This window comes from Pongo pygmaeus, chromosome X, assembly GCF_028885625.2.
Source record: "Pongo pygmaeus isolate AG05252 chromosome X, NHGRI_mPonPyg2-v2.0_pri, whole genome shotgun sequence".
In the NCBI taxonomy this organism is placed as follows: Eukaryota; Metazoa; Chordata; class Mammalia; order Primates; family Hominidae; genus Pongo; species Pongo pygmaeus.
Window position 1 is genome coordinate 56,680,707 of NC_072396.2, and position 21,757 is coordinate 56,702,463.

General features: G+C 37.5%; 1 pseudogene; it reads left to right on the forward strand.

Annotated features, from left to right (window-relative positions):
- The first annotated feature begins 6,176 nt into the window (after positions 1–6,176).
- LOC129023979 (aspartate aminotransferase, mitochondrial-like) lies at positions 6,177–14,380 on the forward strand (annotated as a pseudogene).
- Positions 14,381–21,757: the final 7,377 nt, after the last annotated feature.

Below are 21,757 nucleotides of genomic sequence, written 5' to 3' on the forward strand. Positions count from 1 at the left end.
CCCACTCCTGTTGTAGAAGATCATTTTACCTGGAATGTCTCAGACCTGATTTATTCCCAATTAAGAAGTTCTTACAATTGCAGAAAGATACTTTAAAACAGTTGTTACATATCATACCATATATAGCATATAGCAACTGAGGATCTTTTCAACTTGCGAAAGTCACCATAGATGCTGCAGTCATGTCTACAGATTATTGTTTAATATTTCTTTATAATCTGTTCTACCCCATAGCATTTAAGGCCACCAAGACATCACCAACAGGTTTTTGGAGCCCATTAGATCATACCATCACCACTCTTGCAATATAGTGGGAGACAATTTAGTGTAGTAGTTATAAGATCAGACTTTGAAACCACACAGTTATGAGGTTGAGTCCTAGCTCTTACTCTTTTACTGTCATGTGACTTACTAAACTTCCCAATGTGTCAGTTTCCACATCTATAAAATGAGTTCTTACATGTAAAATACTAGTACTTAGTAAGCACTCCACAGGCATTAGCTGTTATTCTAGCAATAATTATTCAGTTGTGGCAATGGCATTTTTAAATAGATCATCAGTGGAAAAGTCCTTTTAGACAGTTCCTTTTTTTCATGTGTCTAGCGTATGAACTCTCAAATAAATTATCTTCTACGATACTAGTCTTAGATGAATGTCTTTTAGTCAGGCTAGAGTAACTCTTGCTTTACAGGGCAAGGCAAATACATCAAGACATTGAAATTAGGCTTAAGCAAACATTGTGGTTTAACACTCAACCAATCTTTGTTAGTATATTTTATTGATTAATCAACTTCTCATTTTCCCAGGCCCCGTGCACTGTTGTTACAAATGCAGACTTCTCCAGGGCTTCACTGTTTTTGACCTTGGTAAACCTATGTGTTTTGCCCCAAGTTGGTGGGCAGGTTTCATATGCTCTGTGTGTGTGTGTGTGTGTGTGTGTGTGTGTGTGTGTGATGCTTTTAAAAGAATTAGTCAAGTTATTCAACTTTTGTAGAGGATGCTCTGTTGATAATAATTGGGAAGGGGTAGGTTTCTGGAGCATTTATTTGGTTTATTTGGTTTAGCTCACAGACAAGAAAACAAGAAGCACCGGGCATGGTGGCTCATGCCTGTAATCCCAGCACTTTGGGAGGCTGAGGTGGGTGGATCACAAGGTCAAGAAATCACGACCATCCTGGCCAACATGGTGAAACCCTGTCTCTACTAAAAATATAAAAATTAGCTGGGTGTGGTGGTGGGCGCCTGTAGTCCCAGCTACTCGGGAGGCTAAGGCAGGAAAATTGCTTAAACCCGGGAGGCAGGGGTTGCAGTGAGCCAAGATTGTGCCACTGCACTCCAGTCTGGTGACAGAGTGAGACTCCGTTTCAAAAAAAAAGAAAAGAAAAGAAAAGAAAATAAGAAGCTTTAGCTTTTGATGCCTGCAGGACTCTCCTGGGACAAATGCTCTGGGACAAAATGAATATGGGAAAAGTTAACTTTATTACCAGGAAGTAAGCAATCAATGTTTGTAAAATGCTATATTAAAGTTTGAGTGGTAGTATAATATGCCAATTATCATTATAAAATGACAACTGTCTCCAAACTGGAGTATTAAAGCATGATTTAAAACCATTAGTTTCTCTACTTAAGTAATGTAGCTTACATACCTCCCTTAATTTTGGAACTGGAGTATTTTGGCTCTTTATGAATAGTCATTATGTCCTTCTGCAGTGTTCCAGAGGAACACTGCCTTCCAAAGTCTGGCCACCTGCATGAGGATATCCTCAGCTGAGAGTTTGAACAGATGAACATGTGGCACATCTAATGGAGAGGTGTAATGTTTCACCAAGAAGAAGAGCTGGTTGTCATGAGTTAGTGCTGCAGAGAGCGGGAGATTTCAGAGTGGCCAACAGCAATATGAGTAGTTAGAGGCTCAGTTAGAGTATCAGGGAAAGCAGCATTATGTAGTAGTTAAAAGCAAAGGCTCTAGAGTAAAACAGACCTGGATTCGAGTATTACTTCTACCACTCATTTTCTGTGCATAACCTTAAGCAAGTTGCTCAACATTTCAGAATCTCAGTCTCCTCCTCTCGAAAGGAAAGGTGATGATAATGAACCTAAATCATTGGGGGCTGTTATTGAGGATTAAATGAGTTTATGCATGAATGCTCTTTGCACAGTAACACTAAGTGATAGTTATTAATCCTCCACCAGTATCACCCTGTCTAGGCAAGCCGCTGGAAAAATCCTACTAATTCTGTAAGGATTATCTCCAAACTTTTCTTCATGCCCTGGTGACACTTTGAACCTCTCTTATGGCACTTTTCCTGTTTTTCTGTTTCTTACAATTATAAATATACTTGCCTAATCTCTTCCTGCTAGACTGAAAGTAACTTGACGGTAGAGATATTGTGTATGTGTCTCCCACAAAGACTAACAGAAAATCTTGCATAAGGTAGGCACTTAATACTTACTGAGTTGAATTAAATTGCACTAGTTTATATTTAAAATATACTTACCAATAAGTACCATCAGTTGGTGTCATGTTATGACACTGCCATTGGCCTTTACTTTCCTTCTTTCCAGAGGTCTATCATTTGTCCTGCAGTGATAGTTCAAGGTTATCTGCCATAGAAGTGAGTTGGGAGTTCATAGAGTTTCCAGAAAGACTTTTTCTGTAACACTCACAGAAAGTCATAAAGACTAAAATGGCAATAAGTACTGCTGGGTCAATTCAGTAAATATGTATTGAAGGCTTGTTGTATGTAAGAGATTGTGGGCTCTGGGCACGGTAGCTCACGCCTGTAATCCCAGCAGTTTGGGAGGCTGAGGTAGGTGGATCACCTAAGGTCAGGAGTTTGAGACCAGCCTGGCCAACATGGTGAAACCCTGTCTCTACTAAAAATACAAAAATTTGCCGGGTGTGGTGGGGGGCGCCTGTCATCCCAGCTACTTGGGAGGCTGAGGCAGGAGAATCGCTTGAACCTGGGAGGTGTAGGTTGCAGTGAGCTGAGACCATGCCAATGCACTCCAGCCTGGGCAACATAAGAGCAAAACTCCGTCTCAAAAAAAAAAAAAAAAAAAAAGAAAGAAAGAAAAAAAAGAGATTGTGATAGGTCTATGGGGATATGCAAAGCTCCAGGAGAGAGAAAGAATGAGGAGAGCAAGAGAGATAAATTCTGACTGGGAGAATTATTTTTTGTTTCTTGGCTATTGAAGGAGGCTTCAAGAAGTTCCAAGTCTTGGTGGCTAATGATGTGGACATATCGTATGGCTTTGGAGGGGGTGAGGACTGCTTACGGACCTTAAAAGATCTGGTAAAAAAAAAAAATATATATATATATATATATATAGGAACAGTGGTTTTCTCAATCTTGGCTGCTCTTTGGAAACACCTTGGAGGGGCATGGATTAAAAATAGTGATAACTGGGTCCCAATCCTTAGACATTCTGACGTAATTGGTGTAGGTCACACTTTGGACACTGGGATTGTTCTTAATTGCCCCAGGTGACTCAGATGCACAGCTGCAGCTGAAAATCATGGCTTTGGAGTTGTGTTTCTGAGGGAGCCTCAAGTGGTTATTTAGTTCTTGGTTGTACCCTGGCTGAGTAAGATAACAGTTAGTCCATCCATTTATATCAAGGACATTCCCTGCTATAATTTGGTAAGCTATTTCTTGGAGGGAAAAATATTTTTTTGTCATTGTTGCAATTTTTATTGCCTTCATTCATTTCTCAAACAGGGGAATAATTGACAATTAAGATGTGTAATGGACAATTTTTAGAGCAAAGTGAGGAGGTGACTGGAGACCATATGTTGCCCACGAACAGAGCCTTCAGCAAACGTTGAAGAGAAAAATACTTTTAAATAACAGACTCCAATCACTTATTCATTTATTTAGAAAACATTAAAAAGGACTACATTAATTTCTTATTGTTGCTGTAACAAGTTACCACAAACTTAGTGGATTAAAACAACACAAATTTATTATCTAATAGTTCTGAAGGTCAGAATGCCTAAAATCAAAGTGTTGGATACTGCATTCTTTCTGATGGCTCTAGGAAATAATTTGTTTCCTTGCCTCTTCTAGCTTCCAGAGGCTACTCATGTTCCTTGGCACAAGGCTGCATCACTTCCACCTCTCTGTTGTCACATCTTCTCTGACTCTTGCCTTCCTCTTATAAGGACTCTTGTGATTACAGTGGACCCACTTAGGTAATCTAGGATAATTTGGCAATTTCACCTTTCTTAATCACATCTGTAAAATTCCTTTGGACATGTAAGGTAGCATATTCATAGATTCCCAGGATTAGAATGTGGGCTTCTTTGGGGAAGGTCCTCATTCAGCCTCCCACAGGGATTAAAGATGACACTGGTACTATGACTGCTAATATTTACTTATGTCCTCTATAACACATCACAAATACCTAAAGATTATTTATTGTGGGCCAGGCCCTGTGATAAATGCATTAATGCCATTATCTCAGTTGAACTTATGACGTGAACATTATTAATATCCCCATATTTTGTATGAGAAAACTGAGGTGCATAGAGATTGTGATTTGCTCAAACTCACATAACAACTAAGTGGTGAAGTCAGATTTCAAACCCACGTGAGTCTGAGTTCAGTGCCCTAATCATTATCAAAGATTACACTTTCTAGTACTCTTGACTTTAAGGGCTTAGGTATTCATTCCATAGATAAGGTAGTTGTTCAAGTGTGTATCAAACATCACACTACAGGTACAGTAGTGAACAAGATGAAGTTCCTGCCTGACATCTTGGAGCTCACATTCTTGAGGAGTATATAGCAAAGTATTCAGAGAAACAAATAATGTTAGGTAGTGGTAAGTGCTGCAAGGCAAATTAAAGCCGGGTACAGGGATACAAAGTGACAGGAAGTGAGGATGCCCCATTGAGCTATTGTAAATAAAGTAGTCAGAGGAACCTTCTAAGAAGAGATTATTGTGTTCATGGATGAGAATACTCAATTTTAAGATGGCATTTCTCCTCCAACTGATCTACAGCTTCAACACAATCCCTCAAAATCCCAGGTGGATTTTTTTTTTTTTTTTGCAGAAATTGATAAGGTGACCCTAAAATAAATATTTGAATACAAAGGGCCCAGAATATCCAAAACAAACTTGTAAAGAATTTAGAGGATTAGTGTTTCCCAATTTCAAAACTTGCTATAAAGCTATGTTAATAGATAGCGTGGTACTTGCATAAGGTTAGACATATAGATAAATGGAATAGAATTGAGCCCAGAAATAATCCCATGTGTCTATGGCCAATTGATTTTCATTAAAGGGCCAAAACAATTTAATGGGATAAAGAATCGTCTTTTCAGCAAATGGTGCTGAGATAACGTGATACCCACATGTAAAAATTGGATCCTTACCTCATACCATACATATAATTATGTAAAGAGCAAAAACTATAAAATTCTTAAAAGAAAACATAAACGTAAATGTTGTTATTTGGGTTAGGCAATGCTTTTTTAGATAGGACACCAAAGGTACAAACAAACAATCAAATTATATATATATACGTATATATATATGCATATGTATATTTTTTTCTAAATTAAAAACTTTAGTGCTCCAGAAGAAACTCAAGTAAGTGAAGTAACCCATAGAATAGGAAAACATATTTGCAAATCATACTGTTTGTAAGAGTCTAATATCCAGAATATATAAAGGACTCTTATAACTCAGTGATTAGAAGACAGATAACCCAATTAAATTATCCAGTCTATCATTGATGGGAATTTGGGTTGTTTCCATGCCTTTGTTATTGTGAATAGTGCTGCAATGAACATACTTTTCTCCAACCAGAGATTAAAATAGCTACATCTTACTTGTTTTGTTTGTTTCTTTAAACCATCTTACTACAAGGAAAGGATCAACAGAAGCTGGGTCTCTGTGAGAAATCCCATGTCATTATAATTCCTGATCCTGTATATTAAAATGATATACTTCACACAAAAAAATAGACAAAGGATTTGAATAAACATTTCTCCAAAGAAGATATTCAAATGGCCATATGAAAGAAAGCCTTACATCCTTAGTCATTAGGAAAATGCAAACAAAACCACAATGAGAAGCCACTTTATACTCACCAGGATAGCCATAATAGAAAAAAATGAAAAATAAGTGTTGTGAATGTGGAGAAATCAGTATCTGCAAACATTATTTGTGGAAATGTAAAGTAGTCCAGTCACTTTGGAAAAGAGTTTGACAATTCCTCCAAAAGATGAAACTGATTTATCATGTGCCCTAGCAATTCCACATATTGGTATCTACTGAAGAGAAATGAAAATATATATCCACAAAAATATTTACATGTGAATGTTCACAGCAGGATTAATCATAATAGCTAAGAAGCAGAACAAATCTCAATGTTCATCACCTGACAGATGGTTAAACAAAATATAATATATCCACACAATGGAATAATATTCAATAGTGGGCAGGATGAACCTTAAAACATTAACGCTAAGTGAAAGAAGCTAGATGTAAGAAACCACATGTTGTATGATTCTATGTATATGAAATATTCAGAACAGAAACAGAAGGTAGATTAATGTTTGACTAGGACTGTGGGTAAGAATAGGGAAGACTGCAAATGTACACGAGGGATCTTTTTAAAGTAATGGAAATGTTATAAAATTGGATTGTGGTGAGAGTTGTACAACTTCAAATTTACTAAAACTTATTAAATTATACTATTAAAGCTAATGAACTTTATAGTACATATAACTCAACAAGGCTGTTAAAGAGGAAAAAAGGTGATATTTGAGCAGACAAATGAATGACAAGAAGGACAAGCCATGCCAAGGACCTGGGTGAAAAAATTATAGGAAGAAAGAACAGCAAGCAAAAAAGTCCTGGGCAGGAGAGTTCTTAGAGTTTTTGAAGAATAGTAAAAAATGCCACTGTGACTAAAATGCTGCATGTGTGATAGTAGTAGGAGATGAGGTCAGAGAAGAGTCAGGAGATCTGATCGTGAAGGGCCTTGTAAGCAAATATAAAGATTTCCAAGTTTTACTGTATGTGTGATGGTGGCCATACGAGGGTTTTGAGCAGAGGCGTGATGTCATCTGCTTTATGTTTTTAAAGGTAACTCTCACTGCTGTGTATTGAAAAAGCTATAGTGGAAGCACTTAGGAGTACATTGCCATGTTTCTGGGGTATAAATTGGGCAAACAAAAAATGTTTTATGGGAATAATAATTGAGTAAGAAAATTCAGGCTGTTGAGTTAATTAAGCTCAAGTACTGATTGGGCACCCAATATTGCTCAGCATTTCGTTAGGTTCTATACCAAGACTTTGTCTCTGATATTTAGAATTTAAGGGCTATGAAGACAGGGACAGAGTCTTCCTTTTTCACTGCTGTATCCTTAGCTGCTAGAGTTGCACCTGGTAGGTGATCAAGAAATACTCACTACATGATTGAATACATGAATATAGGAGCTTTAGAACATAAATCATACAGTGTTTTTATTTTATTCCAATGAGTTACCAATATTTAAAAGTCAAGAAATTCCATATAAGGATAAGAATTTTCAGCTTTTATGGTGATATTGGAGCTCTATTTCTCCATCCATTTAGAGGAGATATGCACTGACAAGTTTCAATAGTTCCCACTCAGCCAGTTTACTCATATATATTACCTATCTCATCTGTATAAGCATCATGGGACTTCTCAGCCTTCCTAATCACATGAGCCAATTCCTTCTAATAAATATATATCTATTATCTATCTATCTATCTATCTATCTATCTATTATCTATCTATCTGTCTATCTGTCTATATGCTATTTGTTCTGTTTCTCTGGATAACCTTCACTAATTCAAAGACATTTTGTTTATCCATTTGTCTATAAGTGGAAATTAGGGTTGCTTCTACTTCTTGGCTATTGTGAATAAAACTGCTGTGAACATAGGTATACAAATATGTCTTTGAGACTCTGCTTTTGATTTTTTTTGTATATACACCCAAAAGTGAGATTACTAAATCATGTGGTGTATTATTTTTGATTTTGGGCACACCTTTCATGCTGTTTTCCATAAGGCTTGTACCACTGTTGGTGTGCAGTCCTACCAACAGTGCACAGGGGTTCCAGTTTCTCCGCATCCTGACCAATACATGTTATTTTCTGCTTTTCTTTTGATAATAGATATTTTAATAGGTGAGGTGATATTTCATTGTGGTTCTAATTTGAATCTCTCTGATGATTAGTGGTGTTGAACATCTTTCCATATGTTTATTGGTCATTTGTGTATCATCTTTGGAGAAATGTTTATTCAAGTCAGTTGCCCATTTGTATTTCACATTTTGTTGTTGAGTTGCAGGAATTCTTTATGGATTCTGAATATTAACCTTTTATCTGATATTTTATTTGTAAATATTTTCTCCCATTTTATAAGTTTCCTTTTCAGTCTTTGGATCATGTCCTTTGATACATAAGTTTTTAAGTATGATGTACTTCCATTTGTCCATTTCTGTTTTGATTGCCTATGCTTTTGGTGACATATCCAAGAAATCATTGTCAAGTTCAATGTCATGAAACTTTCCCCCAGTGTTTTTTTTAGGAACTTTATAGTTTTGGGTTGTTGGGTCTTTGATCCATTTTGAATTAATTTTTGTATATGGTGTAAGATAAGGGTCCAGTTTTATTCTTCTGCATGTGGTTATTCAGTTTCCCTAATGTCATTTGTTGAGGAGACTGTCCTTTCCTCATTGAGTGGTCTTGGCACCCCTGTCAAATATCATTTAACCATATATGTAACAGTTTATTTCTTGGCTTTCTATTGTATTACATTGGTATATTTTTCTGTCTTTATGCCAGTACTACAGTGTTTTTATCACTGTAACCTATATTAAGGTTTGAAATCAGGAACTGTGAAGCTTCCAAATTTGTTGTTCTTCTCGAAAATGGCTTTGACTATTCAGGGTCCCTTGAGATTCCACATGAATTTTAGGAAGAATTTTTCTATTTCTGCAAAAACTACTGTTGGGATTTTTATAAGGATTGCATTGAATCTGTAGATTGCTTTGAGTAGTAGTGGCTTCTTAACAATATTAAGTCTTCCAGTCTATGAACACAGGATGTGTTTCCATTTATTTGTGTTTTCATTATTTTCTTTCAGCCATGTTTGGTATTTTCCAGTGCACATGTCTTTTGCCTCCTTGGTTAAGTTTATCCTTAAGTATTTTATTATTGTTGATGCTATTGTAAATGGAATTGTTTCTTTAATTTCCTTTTTCAGATTATTCATTGTTAATTGCTTGGTGATATTTTTTAAAGTTTAGTTTATAATTATGTAACTTTGGAGGTTGATAATGAGAAAATCACAGAATATTTATATGCAGAATATTATTAAATTTATCAATTTTGGGAATAATAATGGCACATAATGAGGCTTTACTATGTTCCAGGCATTAAGTGTTTATCATAAACTAATTTAATTTATAACAACCCTATAAAGTGTGCACTATTATTATTCTCATTTAACAGATGAGAAAATTAATGCATAGAGAGATTAAATAACTTTTTCAAGATTACACATCCAGGAAGCTTTAGATGCAGGAATAGAAAAATAAAATCATATTATGTTTAGCCAGATAAAATAAATTAGCTTATAATAATTTGACACTTACTCCTTTGACAGGGTCTTAGGAATACTAAGACCACTTAGTATTGCTCCACTTCTGATGTAACAGATGTAAGAGAAAAAGATCAGCTAAGATCTGGCTCTTGTTCTCATGAACAGACATGCAGTATGAATAGAAGAAACTTTGAATACCAGCCATGAAATAAGACTATTTAAAAGCATATTTCATTTCAGATGATGCTATGAGACTCAGCTTAACTTGCTCATTATTTCCTTTATAAGAAGTCAGGTAATATAAACTGGGTTGGGCAGTGGGGGAAGTGAGACACTGTTGCAGCATCAACCAAGGCCTGCTACAAGAGGTTTTATACCTTTAACCAGTCATATTTTATCTGAAGAAGGACTCTCAGGCTGTGAGAATTTCTCCTTGGATTCAGAAATGAGAAAATGGGGGATGGGTAATTTTTGCTATTTTATTTTCTTTTTGTTCCCTATACCCAAATAAATGGGCCTTTTCAATTTTTAAATCCCTGGTTAAGCATATTTTTACTGTTATAAATGCATGGAGATATGCTTCATTCAATCAGAATGCCCTGCCTGGTGGGATAGACAGAACAGAAATGGAATGACTAAAAATTACTGAAAGTAGTCTAGAACATCTTGCAACAGCAAATGAATTACTTGTTACAAATATTATAGAGAGGATTTAAGCACTGATTAGAGAGTAGGAATAGATAAGGTTCTTGTCAACTCTAAGAAAATATAATTAAATACATTCATAGAAGAGAGACGGTATGGGCAGACCCACCACTGTCCCTTCTGGTGCATGCATACAGGCAGACCTGCAGTCACACACATGTGCACAGACCCACCACTGCCCCACTGACACGCACATGTGTGAGGACCCCTGCTACCCTACTGATGCACGTGTGCAAGGGGGCTCACCACTGTCCTGCCAGAGCTCTTTTGCCAACAGACTCCATCAGACTGTTGTTGCTGAAAGACTGGGAAACCCTGGCCCCACCAGTGCAGCTGGTGCTTAACCTCAAGGAAGCAGAGAACAAAGCTGTAGGCCAGGTCCCAATCCCTCAGGTAAGAGTATGCAGTCCAAAAGTGCTGAGCTAAGCCTTGGCTCCATGAAAGCATCTAGAAATGAAGCCAATAGACTAAAACCAAATTATGCCACATTCAAACCCTCAAGAGTATGGAAGAATATACAAATAAAAAGCCACATCCAAAACACAGCAACTTTGAAGATTAAAGAAACATCAGGCCACACAGATGATAAAGAACCAGTGCTAGAACTCTGGCAACTCTAAAAACCAGAGTGTCTTCTTACCTCCAAATGACTACACTAGCTCTCCAGCAATGGTTCTTAACCAGACTGAAATGGCTGAAATGACAGACATACAATTCAGAATCTGGATGGCAAAGAAGCTCATCAAGATACAGGAGAAGGTAGAAACCCATTCTAAGGAACACAGTAAAATGGTCCAGGGGTTGAAAGATGATGTAGCTATTTTAAGAAAGAACCAAACAATTTTAGGAAATAAAGAACTCACTAAAGAAATTTTAGAATGCAATTGGAAGTATTCTAATAATAATATAATAGACCAAGCCGAGGAAAAAATCTCAGAGCTCAAAGACTGCACCTTCAAATCAATGCAGTCAGAATAAAAAAAGAATAAAAATGAATGAAACCTCCAAGAAATATGGGATTATGTAAAGAGACCAAACCTATGACATATTGCATTCTTGAAAGAGATGGAGACAGAGCAAGCAACTTGGAAAACATATTTGAGGATACGATCCATGAAATTTTTTCCAACTTCATTGGAGAGATTGAAATGCAAATTTAGGAAATGCAAAAAAAAAAAAAACAAAACAACAACAAAAAAACTTTGCAAATTACTATAGGAGATGACCATTCCTAAACCACATAGTCATCAGATGCTCCAGTTAACATGAAAGAAAAAAAATCACAAACACAACTAGAAAGAAAGGGCAGGTCATGTACAAAGGGAACCCCATTAAGCTAACTTAAGTGAGTCTTTCATCAGAGACTTGCAAGCCAGAAGACATTGGAGGCCTATAAGCATCACTAAAGAAAAGAAATTTCTACCAAGAATCTCATACCCTGCCAAACTAAGCTTCATAAGTGGAGAAATAAGATTCTTTTCATACAAGCAAGTGATAGGAGAATTCAGTAAACTTGCCTATGAAGAAGTCCTTGGCTGGGTGCAGTGGCTCATGCCTGTAATCCCAGCATTTTGGGAGGCTGAGGTGGGTGGATCACCTGAGGTCAGGAGTTCGAGACCAGCCTGACCAACATGGAGAAACCCCGTCTCTACTAAAAATACAAAATTAGCCAGGCGTGGTGGTGCACGCCTATAATCCCAGCTACTTGGGAGGCAGAGGCAGGAAAATCACTTGATCCCGGGAGCAGAGGTTGTGGTGAGCCAAGAGCATGCCATTTCACTCCTACCTGGGCAACAAGAGTGAAACTCTGCCAAAAAAAAAAAAAAAAAAGGAAGAGGAAGAGGAGGAGGAGGAGGAGGAGGAAAGAAGAAGGAGGAGGAGAAAAGAAGAAGAAGGAGAAGGAGAAGAAGAAGAAAGAAGAAGAAGCTCTTAAGGGAATGCTAAACGTGGAAATGAAATACCAGTATATGGCACCACAAAAACACACTTAAGTACATATCCCAATGACACTATAAAGGAACTATACAATCAAGTCTACATAACAACCAACTAACAACATGATAACAGGACCAATTTCTCACATATCAGATTAACCTTGAAATTACAGTGGCTTAATGCTCAACTTAAAAGGCACAGAGTATCAAGCTGGATAAAGAAGCTAGACACAACTGTATGCTGTCTTCAAGAGTCCCATCTCATATGAAATGGCACCCATAGGTTCAATGTAAAGGAATGGAGATAGGTTTATCAGGGAAACAGAAAGCAAAAGAGAGTAGGGGTTGTTATTCTTATTTCAGACCAAATAGTCTTTAAACCAACAATGATAAAAAAAAAAAAAAGGAAAGCAATACATGATGATAAAAGTTCAATTCATTCAATTCAACAAGACCTAACAATTCTAAATATGGCCCACTCACCCTCCACTCTGTCCTGTGGCTGCCCACTGCCCTCCTACTGTCCAGCGTGGCCCTGCTGCACTCCAGCCATGTCCTCTCCAGGATCCCCACTACCTTCCACCCAGGCCTCACCACCACGGCCTCTGCCAGAGGTCCTGGTGGACCTGTGTGGAGATGGGACTTCCAGATCCTATCCTGGGAGTCACCAAAGCCTTTAAGAGGGACACCGATAGCAAAAAGATGAATCTGGGAGTTTGTGTCTACTGGGATGATAATGGAAAGCCTTACATGCTGCTTAATGTCAACAAGGAAGAGGCCCAGATTGCCACAGAAAATTTGGACAAAGAATACCTGCCCATTGGGGGACTGGCTGAATTTTGCACGGCATCTGCAGAACTAGCCTGGGTGAGAATAGTGAAGTGTTGAAAAATGTCTGGTTATTCACTGTGCATACCATTTCTGGAACTGTGACCTTAAGGATCAGAGCCAGTTTTCTGCAAAGATTTTTTAAGCTCAGCCAGGATGTCCAAACCATCCTGGGGAAATCACACACCCATCTTCAGGGATGCTGGCATGCAGCTACAAATTTATTGTTACTACAACCCCAAGACTTGGTGTTTGACTTCACAGGTCGTATGGAGGACATTTCAAAAATACCAGAGCAAAGGGTTTTTCTGTATGTCTGTGCCCATAATCCCATGGGAGTGGAACCTCGTCTAGAGCAGTGGAAGGAAATAGCAACAGTGGTGAAGAAAAATAATCTCTTTGCATTCTTTGACATGGCCTAGCAAGGGTTTGCTAGTGATGATTGTAACAAGGATGCCTGGGCTGTGCACCACTTCATCAAACAGCATTAATTTTTGTCTCTGCCAATCATAAGCCAAGAACATGGAGTTATCCGGCAAGTGTGTGGGAGCCTTCACTGTGTTTTGCAAAGATACAGGTGAAGCCAAAAATGTAGAGTCAGCAGTTGAAGATCTTGATGCGTCCCATGTATTATATTCCTCCCCTCAATGGAGCCCAGATTGCTTCTACCATTCTTAACACCCAAATTTGCAAAAACAATGGTTGCAAGAAGTGAAAAGCATGGCCAACCACATCATTAGCATGCGGACTCAGCTGGTCTCCAACCTCAAGAAGGAGGGTTCTACCCACATCTGGCAACACATAACTGACAAAATTGGCATGTTTTGTTTCACATGGCTAAAGCCTGATCAGGTGGAGCAGCTGACCAATGAGTTCTCCATCTACATGGCAGAAGATGGACACATCTCTGTGGCAGGGGTCACCCTCAGCAACATGGGCTACCTTGCCCATGCCTTTCATCAGGTCACCAAGTAATATCACTGGTGCAAGGAAACAGAAACAACCTTTCTGTCTTCAGTGTCTGCTATTGGGAGCTTCACACAGAGGATGACAGAGGGTGGATGGTGGTGAGTAGAACATTTCTTTCAGCTGCGTTGTGTAACAACACTCAGCAATTGAATGTTTCTCAGAAAAGAACATGTAGTGACATAGGGCAGAGGCATCCATGTTTGGTATCTGGAACATTGTGGCTCTAAACCAAACTCTCCCCTGTCCTTTTATCTCCCAACTTTTCTCAAAGAGTTTATACATGCAAGAAAGTCATCACACCAAAAAACCTGTCAGTTATGCCATTGCAATATTTCAGAAGCTTTAACTGAAGTGTAATACGGTGTCAGGGTTCCTCATGAGAAATAGCACACATTGGAAGCTTTGAGAGAAGAACTACTTCTATCATGAACAGTCAGCATTGTGTCTGTCCTCCCACGATGGAGCAACCTTAACAAGAGACCATATTGCAGAAATTGCATTTTATGAAAACCAATGAGTATGCTGACATTACAGCAAGGAAAATAAAAGATGTTGTTTTCTGTCTTATTTAAGAAAAAGAGAAGGCTCTCTGTTCTCCCTTGTCATTGTTGTTTTTTTCCTTATGCACAAAGATTTTTAACTAATGTAGATTTTCATTCCATTCTACTGCTTGATTGATCATCAACCCCATCCTGTTGGGATTCATTTAAAAATAAAGAACATAATTTTCTGCTGATGCCTTACCATCACCTTTCTCAGCAAAGAATAGTGGAGAGTAGGTAACTGCACTTTATCTCAGCATCCTCTTCAATGATTGTATATTTGTCTTCTGTTGAGATGTTGTCTCTGCCCAGTTGGACCTACTCCCTTTGTTGAATGTAGTTGTGCAGTCACTCATTTCACATCATGAGTCAGGTGGCACAGGGCAGTACCAGGAAATAGGATATTCTAGGCTTTATGTGCTGCTAGCTGGGATCAAGCTTCACCCTTCGGAAAGAAGCACTCTATCTGCTCTAATCATGTAGACTTATTGCAGCCTGGCTTCTCTGTTACAATAAAGTTACTGTAGACACTCCCACTCAAAAAATAAAAAAAAAAAGTTCTAAATATATATTCATTCAACACTGGAGCACCCAGATACATAAAACAAGTTCTTGGATACATATGAAGAGATCAAGATAACCACACAATTATAGTGAAAGGCTTCAACACACCACAAACAGTGTTAAACATATCATAAAGGCAGAAAACTAACAAAGATATTTGGGATGTAAACTGGATACCTGTTCAAATGTACCTAACAGGCATTTACAGGATACTCCACCCAATAACAGAGTATATATTCGTGTCATCTGCACATGACACATACTCTAATATCAACCATGTGCTTGGCCATAAGGCAATTCTCAACAATTTTTTTAAAAATGCCAAAATTATTCCATCTACACTTTTGGAGCACAATGTAACAAAAATAGAAATCAATACAAAGAAGATCTCTCAAAACTCATAAAATTACATGGAAATTAAGCAACCTGCTCTCAAATGACCTTTGGGTAAACAATGTAAATGAGGCAGAAATGAAGAAATTATTTGAAACTAATGAAACCAGGGATACAACATGCCATAATTTCTGAGACACCTCTGAAACAGAGTTAAGAGGAAAGTTTATAGCACTAAACACCCACATCGAGAAGTTAGATCTAAAGTTAACAACCTAACATCACACCTAGAGGAACTAGAGGAAAAAAAGCAAACCAACCTCAAAAGTAGCCAAAGAAAAATAACAAAAATCATTGCTAAATTGAATGAAATTGAGATGCAAAAATTCATACAAGTTCACACCTGTATTCCCAGCACTTTAGGAGGCCAAGGCAGGTGGATCACTTGAGCCCAGGGGTTTGATTCCAGCCTGAGCAACATGGTGAAACTTAACCTGTATAAAAAAATGCAAAAATTAACCAAATGTGATGGTGACTGCCTGTAGTTTGAGCTACTTGGGAGGCTGAAGTGGAAGAATTGGTGGAGCCTGGGAGGTGAAGGTTGCAGTGAGCCAAGATTGTGCCACTGAACTCCAGCCTGGGTGACAGAGTGAGACCCTATCTCACACACTCACAAAATCTATACAAAACATCAATGAAACCAAGTTTGTTTCTTGAAAGAATAAATAAGATTGATAGACTGCTAGACACATGAAAAACAGAGGAAAGATCCACATGAACACAATCAGAAATGACAAAGATGACATTACCACAACCCCACAGAAATACATAAAAACCACCAGAGACTATTACAAACACTCCTATGTACACAAATTAGAAAACCTAAAACATATGGGTGAATTCCTGGAAATACACAACTTTTCAAGTTTGAACCCAGAAGAAACTGACACCCTGAACAGACCAATAAAGACTTCCAAAATTGAATCACTAATAAAAAATACCTGTCAAACAGTAAAAGCCTTGCACTGGAAGGATTCACAGCCAAATTCTACCAGACATATTAAAAAGACCTGGTACCAATCCTACTGAAACTATTCCAAAAAATTGAGGAGGACTTCTCCCTAATTCATTCTATGAGGCCAGCATCTTTCTGATACCAAAACCTGGCACAGCAACAATAAACGAGAACTCCAGGCCAATATCCCTGATTAACATAGACACAAAAATCCTCAACAAAATCAAATTAACCAGCACATCAGAAAGCTGGTCTACCATGATCAGGTAGGCTTTATTCCTGGCATACAAGCTTGGTTCAACATATACAAATCAATACATGTGATCATCACATAAACAGAACTACAAAAACACATGGTGATGACAATAGTTGAAGAAAAGGCTTTTAATAAAATTCAGTATTCCTTCATGTTAAGAACCCTCAACAGACTAGGCATGGAAGAAACATACCTCAAAGTAACAAGAGCCATCTCTGACAAACCCACAGCCAACATCATACCGAATAGGCAATTGCTGGACCCCTTCCCCCTAAGAATTGGAATAAAACAAGAATGCCCACTCTCACCACTTCTATTCAACATAATACTGGAAGTGCTAACCTGAACAATCAGGCAAGGGAAAGAAATAAATGGACTCTAAATAGGAAGAGAGGAAGTCAAACTATTTCTCTTCACAGATGATATGATTCTATAGCTAGAAAACATCATAGTCTCTTCACAAAGGCTCTTAGACCTTATTAACAACTTCAATAATGTTTCAGGATACAAAATCAATGTACAAAAATTAATAGGATTTCTATACACAAATAATGTTCAAGCTGAGAGCCAAGTCAATAACTCAATTGCATTCACAATACCCACAAAAGAATAAAATACCTAAGAGTAGGGATAACCAGGGAGGTGAAACGTCTTTACAATTAGAATTGCAAAACACTGCCTATTTTGGACCTGCTCTGGCTCAGAGGGCAGCCCACTGATACGAAGTTTGTGTCTCGGGCCTGGCAGCATTCACCACAAGCTGACTGAAGAACATTTGGGCCTTAAGTGAACATCAGTGTTAGCCTACATCACTCCCCATGGGCTATTGGTGGTGGTGACATGTGGAGAGACTTGTCTGACTGTGGAAGAAGGAGGCAAGAGTGTGAAGGACATTGTCTTATGGCTTGAGTGCCAGCTTAGCTGCAGTAGAAAACAGCGCCAGTTAGATCTCTAAGGTTTTTGACTCCAGTCCCTGGTTCCCAGATGACATATCTCGACTTGGCCTAGACTTGGAGAAACTCACCTGTCTGGCTTCACCATCTGCTAATTGTGGAGCCCTAGGGCATTAGGAAAACATAAGCATTAGCTAGGTAGTGGTTATGGAGGCCTTGGGTGAGACCAAGTGCTTTGCTGGCTTCAGGTCTGTCCCAGCACAGGCGCAATGATTGTAGCTACATGGGTGCATGTGTCATTCCTCTACCAGCCCAAGACAGTTGTCCATGGAGAGAGAGACTCTGTTTGGAAGAAAGCAAGGGAACAGAACAAGAGTCTCTGTCAGGTAATCCAGAGAATTCTTCCACAACTTATCCAGGATCAGAAAGGCATTACCTCTATGAGTCTGCAAGAACCACTGCGTTACTGGACCTGGGGTGCCCACTAATGCAGATATGTCTGCAGTGACCAAAAACTTAGATCACACTACCAAAGTCCATTTAGATACCTGGCAAGTCTTCCCAAGAGGTATTGGTACAAAGAAGCCCAGACTGCAAAGACTACAATAAATACTCAGCTCTTCAATTTGCAGTTACTGATGAACATTCACATGCATAAAGACCATCCAGGAAAACATGCCCTCACCAAACGCGCTAAAGAAGGCACCAGGGACAAATCCTGGAGAAACAAAGATATGTGACCATTCAGACAGAGAATTCAAAATAACTGTGTTAAGGAGACTCAATGAAATTCAAGATAACACAAAGAAAATATTCAGAATTCTATCAGATAAATTTAACAGAGATTAACTAATGAAAAACAATCAAGAAAAAAATTAGAGTTCAAAAATGCAGTTGACATACTGAAGAATGCATCAGAGTCTCTTAATAGCAGAATTGATCAAGCAGAAAGAAGAATTAGTGAGCTTGAAGAAAGGCTATTGGAAAATACACAGTCAGAGGGACAAGAATAAAAATAAAGAACACCTACAAGATCTGGAAATTAGCCTCAGATGAGAAAATCTAAAAGTTATTGGCCTTAAAGAGGAGGTAGACAAGATGTGGACAGAGAGTTTATTCAAAGGGGTAATTACAAAGCACTTCCTAAACCTGAGGAAAGATATTAATATCCAAATACAAGAAGGTTACAGAACACAAAGCAGATTTAACCAACGATTGTCTCAAAGCATTTAATAATCAAACTCTCAAAGTTCAAGAATAAAGAAAGGATTCTAAAAGCAGCAAGAGAAAAGAAACAAATAATATACAGTAAAGCTCCAATACCTCTGGAAGCAGACTTTTCAGTGAAAATCTTACAGGACACGAAAGAGTGTCATGTATTTAAAGTGCTACAGGGAAAAAAAAAGAACTTTAGAATACTGTAGCCAGTGAAAATATACTTCATACATGAAGGAGACATAAAGACTGTCTGAAAGTAGCAAAAGCTGAGGGATTTCACCAACACCAGACCCATCCTACAAGAAATGATAGAGAGAATTCTGCTATCAGAAAGGAAAGGACATTCATGAGCATTAAGAAATAATCTGAAGGTACAAAACTCACTGGTAATAGTAAGTCCATAGAAAAACACAGAATATTATAACATTATAATTGTAGTTTGTAAACTACTCTTACCTTAAATAGAAAGACAAACAGATGAACCAATAAAAAATAATAACTAAGACAACTTTTCAAGACATAGACAGTACAATAAGATATAAATGGAAACAAACCCACAAATTTTAAAAGTGGGGAGATGAAGTTATAGTGTAGAGTTTTTATTAGTTTTCTTACTGCTTGTCTGTTCATGCAATCAGTGTTAAGTTGTCAGCAGTTTAAAATCATGGATTTTAAGATAGTATTTGCAACCTTGTGGTAACCTCAAATCAAGAAACATACAATAGATACACAAAAAGTGAGAAGCAAGAAATTAAAACAGACCTTCCAGATGGAAAATCAACAAAGAAACATTGGACTTAATCTACACTATAGACCAAATGTGTCTAATAGATATTTACAAGAGAATCACTTTCACTAAAAGGAAGACATGAAGGAAGGAAAAAAGGAATTGAAGATCACAAAACAACCAGGAATCAAATAAAAAATGGCAGAAGGAAGGACTTACTTATTAATAGTAACATTGACTGTAAATGGTCTAAACATTGCAATCAGAAGACATCAAGTGGCTGAATGGATAAAAAAAATGCAATAATTTGTTTCCTACAAGAAACATACTTCTTCTAGAAAGACACACATAGACTGAAATAAATGGATGAAAAAGATTAATATCTTGGCAGTGGAAACCAAAAAATGCAGGAGTAGTTCTAACAGTGAAAATAGATTTTTAAGGTGAAAAGTACAAGAAGAGACAAAGAAGGTTATATGATTTGTCTGTGTCCCCACTCGAATCTCACCTTGAATTGTAATAATCCCCACATGTCATGGGAGGGACCCAGTGGGAAGTAATTGAATCCTGGGGGTGGGTTTTTTCCATGCTGTTCTTGTGATAGTGAATGAGTCTCACGAGATCTGATGGTTTTATAAAAGGGCAGTTCCTCTGCACATGCTTTCTTGCCTGCTGTGATGTAAGATGTTGTGTGCTTCCCCTTCATCTTCTGCCATGATTGTGAGGCTTCCCCAGCTATGTGGAACTGTGATTCAATTAAACCTCTTTCCTTTATAAATTATCTAGTCTTAGATATGTCTTTATTAGGAGCATGAAAACAGACTGATACAGAAGGTCATTATGTAATGATAAGGTGGTCAATTCAGCAGGAGGTTATAACAATTGTAAATATATATGCATCCAACACTATTGCAATCAGCTATATAAAGCAAATATAATTAGAGCTAAAGAGAGAGAGATTCCGATACAATAATAACTAGAGACACCAACATCTCACTTTCACCATTGGACGGACCTTCTAGATAGAAAAATTAACAAAGAAACATTGGACTTAATCTGGACTATAGACTAAATGGATCTAATAGATATTTACAGAACATTCAATTGAATGGCTGCAAGATATAAATTCTTCTCCTTAGCACATGGTTCAGTCTCATGGATAGGCCATACGTTAGGCTACAAATGTGTCTTAAAATATTCAGAAATTGAGATAATATCAGTAATCTTCTGTGATCACAATGGAATAAAACCAGAAATCAAAAACAGAACAATTTTGGAAATTATACAAGCACATGGAAATTAAACAATATGGTCCTGAATGACCAGTGGGTCAAAGATGAAATTAAGAAAGAATTGAAAATTTTTTTGAAACAAGTGAAAATGGGATCATGACATATCTAAACCTAAAGGATGCAGTGAGAGCAGTCCTAATAGGGGAGTTTATAACTATAAGCCACTATGTGAAAAAAGAAATACTTCAAATAAACAATTTAATGATGCATCTTGAAGAACTAGGAGGGCAAGAGCAAACCGAACCCAAAATTAGTAGAAGAGATAATAAAGAGTGGAAACACATGAAAATGAAATGAAGAAACAACACAAAAGATCAATGAAACAAAAAGTTGTGGTTTTTTAAAAGATAAAACTGACAAACCTCTAGCCAGACTTACTAAGTGAAAAAGAGAGAAGACCCAAATAAATAAAATTAGAGATTTAAAAGCAGACATTTCAATTCGTTTCACAGAAATCCAAAGAAACATTATAGGCTAATATAAGCAATTATATGCCAATAAGTTGTAAAATCTAAAACAAATGGATAAATTCTTAGAAACATACAACGTATCTACATTCAGAAAATTCAAAACCTGAACAGACCAGTAATAAGTAATGAGATCAAAGCTGCATTTAAAAGTCTCCCCGCAAAGAAAATCTGATGACTCAGTGACTGTGCTGCTGCATTGTACCAAACATTTAAAGAAGCACTCATATTATTTCTACTGAAACTATTCCAGGAAATAAAGGATGGAATACTTTGAAACTCATTCTATGAGGCCAGTATTACTCTCATATCAAAGCCAGACAAAAACACATTAAAAAAACTACAAACCAATTTCTCTGATGAACATTGAATTGAAAATCCTCAACAACATTAACTAGCAAACCAAATTCAGTAATACG